Below are 4,757 nucleotides of genomic sequence, written 5' to 3'. Positions count from 1 at the left end.
GCATCTCTGACATCCTGAGATCTTCAATGCCCCATCAACTTCATTCTTACAGCTTCATATAACCACCTATTAGGCGCACATTGCCTGTATTTCTAGGTCTCCCTCTCAATGCTAGGTGGAAGTCTGGATGACACCAAAACTCTTATGTTCTGCATTCCTGAGGAACCAGCATAATGTAGTCACCAAGGTCTGTTGCCAATAGAAGCAGTAGCCAGGCCTTCTTGGAGCATGATCATAGTGGGCTTTGAGTGCCTGGGTGGCTGGGCACAGTGAAGTGAATCCCAGAGAATTGATTTCTTAAGAAGCTTTTCTTGGAAAAAGTTTTCAATCAGCAATAATTGCACCTCAGATAAACCTCATTGGCTATGATATTGCCACTGTGCAAAGCTAAGAAGCCTTTCTTGAATAGGAGTCTCAGGGACTCTGCTCAAATGAAGCATTTGCACTTTTGAAAGCTTCCTCTTGGAATGGGTGAAGTCTTGCTAACTTCTTGTTCTCATTCAAAGTAATTAAGTACTTTTTAATGGTACTAATTTCTCTAGCAACTATCCCTCCTTCTGCTCCAACTTTACACGTGGTTTCATTTGGGCCACAATTTGTTTTACAAATTTTTGTCCTCTGCTTTTTGTTCCTAATTCTTACTATACATCTGGCTAAAACAGGCAGCAGAACTCAGGCCAAAATATTAATTTTGAGCTGCCTTAAAATTTCCTCTCTCAGATCAATTAGTCCATTTATCTTAATCTAGTCTCCCCTAAAGTCTCAAGATATGAAGAAAATGTAGATAATTTAGTTATTTTCAGAGTACACATGGTCTCTAACTCAATTACCAATGGTATTAGTATTTCTAGTTGAAAACTCTTGAACCTGGATTTTATTGTCTTCATTCTCATCAGTAATCTGGTCTTCAGAGCTCCAATTTTAATTGCCTACCCAGCTCTGCTTACAACATTCTAGGGCTTCTCTAGAATGCATCTAAAAATCTTCTAAACTCCTGCAAACACTTTCCAAATCCTTCTGAACCACATGGTCAGGTATAGTCACAGCAGGGGCCCACTTCTGGTACCAACTTTTTGGATTAGGCAGCTCTCTCATTGGTGGGACCAAATATCCGACACCAAAAACTTAAAGGACATGGTTTATTTGGCTCATCATTTTAGTGGGTTCAGTCCACAGTTACCTGGCTCCAAGATAGAAACATCATGGCAGAAAGGGTTATGGAGCTAAGATGTTCAGTTCATAATGGCTGGAAAGCAAAGCAGAGGAACAGCACCAGAAGGAAGGGGCTGTGGATGAGGTATAGTCCCCAAGGTCCTGCCTCCATGATCTATTCAAGCACACCCAGAAGTGTGTTTTACTAATCGCTTAATCAGCTTCCAAGTCAATCAAGTTTACAGTTAAACTTAAATGCTACACAAATATATTATTTGTAAATATTCTTCCCATCCTGTAACTGGCTTTTTCTCTTCCTTTTATAGTTTCTTTTGACTATAGATGTCACTAATTTTAACAGTATTCAAATTTTGAATTTTTTATTTTTATTTATGCTTTTGGTTTTAGATCTAAAATATCATTATGTAATCTCAGATCATGAAGGATTTGCTATAAATGTTTTCCCTCTAAGAGTTTTATAGTTTTAACCTTTATATTCAAGCCTCTAATTCATCTTACATTAGATTTTATATATGGTGTAAAGTAAGCGTCCAACTTTATTCTATTGCATGTGGACATCTAGTTGCTCCTGGACATCTAGTTGCTACTTGATGAAAAGACTGGTTTTCCCTGTTTAATTATCTTAGCTCTTTATTCAAAACTCAATTAATGAAAAATGTAAATATTTGTTTCTGAACTTCCCCAATCTAATTGTTTCATCTATAACTAATAAACCTGAAAGACTACAAAGAAAGAAATTGAATTCAGGTATCAGAAAGATACCAGCTTTGTTTTTCCACTCCCCAGAGTGTTTGGTGAACTTTCAAATGACAGAAAAATGCAAATAAACAGTTCATTGTCTCTAATAGCATCCTCTAGATCAAATTAAATGGTCTTTTTCTGAATATTGTCCTCTGGTGGTTGACATGCTATCTATTGCTCTAGAAATTTGGCTTTGTTCTCTTTCTCCTCTCTGGCTGTTCTTTTTCAATCAATTTCATTAGTTTATGTTTCTATTAGTTTCCATTAGTTTATGTCTCTACCTAGCCTCAATTTAAAAGTTCGTGTGCTAGAGTTGAGGATGTGCTTGCCTAGCATGTGTGAGGCCCTGGGTTTGAAACTAAGCACTGAAAAAAAGACTTGGTGTCCCACAGAGATCCATATTCAGTCCTCTCTCTTTTTTTTGCTTAAATTCTTTTATTGGTACATTTTAGGTACACAATACATTTACATTTATCATTACAGTCCTCTATTTTTATTTAAAACCTTCTGATTACCTTCCAATATCCATTCTTATAATTTTTGCTGATAACAGAACCACAACTTTCAAAACTAAACGAAGACATGTCTTATATCCCCTTGCTGTTTATAGCCATGTTACAAATTCTGTCCAATAATATGGGAGAAAAAGTGTATGAATCTTAGAAATTCCTTAGAAGGTTAGATTGTTTTGGTCTTACTCCTGCAGGGCATCTTAGAATAAAATGGGGGAAGGCTGGAGATCCAGTTGCTATCTTAGACCTTAAAGATGAAAGTGACACCAAATAAATAACTAAAATTAGTGACAGGACCATAATAGATGTAAAAGAACTCAGAAATGGAGACTTTTTTCATAGAGGAAATATGTCTATCTAGCAGTCAGGATTCTAGTTTCTAACAAAGAAAAAATGGATATTGGAATAATTATAGAATTTTCATGAAAGTGAACTCAGCTTCCAAGAGAAGAGGACAGCCTATAAAATGATATTCTATTAACTTGTGTCTGGAAGGGTCTCAGCATATTATTTATTACATATCATCCTATAACTTTGAGAACCAAGAATCCTCAAGAATCCTATAGTATGTGCTTAACCTCATAACATGCTCCTGAAAGACTAATAACCAAATGATATGTGACATCCAGCTGGTCTTTCTCATCCATCAAAGAAAGCAGTATAGTTTATATCAAACAAAATGTTCATACAGATTAGCAAAGCTGTTGCGAACTTGAACTAAAATCTGGGAAACATGACATATCATGTTAAAATTCTCCACTTAACAGAGCTTCCCACTATCTTTTCCAACATAGAAAGAAATGCTATGCCATCAAGACTTTGTCTTTGGTTAAATATCACACCCTCTTTAAGTAGTAAGGAATAGTATAAACAAACTTAAATTAAAAAATAAAATTAAGATTTCTAAAATGTTTGCAGTTTCAAAATATGGACTGAACAGATCACTTGAAAAACAGTCTTATGAAATTAAGAATGGTGGGCAGAAAATGTTTTAATTAGCTCTATAGATACATTTCATGAGTTAAACCCAATTTTAAAATTGAAGAAACTTCATAACTCAAATAATTTATTGTAGAGAATCATATAGATTAAAATTGATCACTTTTCTGGCAGTAAATGATTCAAACCTGTAATCCTGGTCCTGGCCTGTGTTCTCTTCAGTAGGTTCACCTGGCTAAGCATCATGTTGTATAAGCAGAGTTTCCTGTGCCTGTGATCACTTTCTAGCAGGATGCTCATAGCAATTTAAACATAACCCATTTAGAGGAGATGAAACCAGTTCTACAACTGAAGGCAAGACTTGTAAAGATTAATGAATCCAAACTTTGCATCTTTTTCTTGTCACTGCAACTCAGAAGGACAAATGAACCCACAGGTTTATGTCCAGGAGTATTCTACATTACTACCAAGAAAATTAGTACTATAAACTCAGTAAAGGAGAAGAAGCAATACACAAAGAAACTTTTTTAAGAAGAAAAAGAGGAAGGAAGAGGTGAAGCAGAAGAAAGACCAAGACAGGAGGAGGAAAAGGACAAGGAGTCAAAAACTTCAGAAAAAGTCACAATTTTATATATTGAAAGTAGACAAAACTAAAAACTGTGAGAGACTAATTTGTGATAAACATAACTCAACTACAACTGTGAAAACAGAAACTTCCAATGTGTGTACTACATTGCTGATGGGCTGAAAATTTTCAGGGTCAATAATAAACTTTGTGAACCAGGCATGGTGGCACATGCCTGTAATCCCACCACTCTGAGAGGCTGAGGTGAGAGGATTGCAAGTTCAAGCCCAGTCTGGACAATTTAGTGACCTAGTGAGGCCTGTCTCAAAAATATACTCTGTGGAGATGAGAAGGGGATCCTCAGTTGTGGGAAGAGGGGACAGGAAAGGAAAGTAAGAGATCAAGATGCGATACATATATGAATTAATACTCCACAATTAATATATTAATTATGTATTCCAAACATATATTAATAAAGTTCTTTAAATAAATACTTTTACATTTCTATAATTTTATTAATTTAAATGTACTATTATCAAAATTAAATACCATCTCACATGAATGAATAACCATTCAACCTATTACACTATCTAGAAGTCACACATCTATTTGCAATCAAATAAATTTTACTAATTTATATTCTTATATTTCAAGGAAGGCCTCTAAGGATAAAGTTAAATAAAAAGAAGTAAAATTTTATATTACTGCTCTTTAACATCACTCTACCTTTACTTTATCATTTAAATATCTTAAAAAACCATTTGACAGGATTTAATTGCAATCATATTGTCAGGACTTACACCACAAGGGTACCAAGTAGATTAGAC

General features: G+C 34.9%; 1 pseudogene; it reads right to left on the bottom strand.

The window, feature by feature from the left end:
- Positions 1-266: 266 nt before the first annotated feature.
- LOC147825008 (U4 spliceosomal RNA) lies at positions 267-389 on the bottom strand (annotated as a pseudogene).
- Positions 390-4,757: the final 4,368 nt, after the last annotated feature.

This window comes from Heterocephalus glaber, unplaced genomic scaffold, assembly GCF_053883595.1.
Source record: "Heterocephalus glaber isolate CG9 unplaced genomic scaffold, H.glaber_assembly_v1.0 deba00001523, whole genome shotgun sequence".
NCBI lineage: Eukaryota > Metazoa > Chordata > Mammalia > Rodentia > Bathyergidae > Heterocephalus > Heterocephalus glaber.
This window is presented reverse-complemented; position numbering and strand designations above follow the sequence as displayed.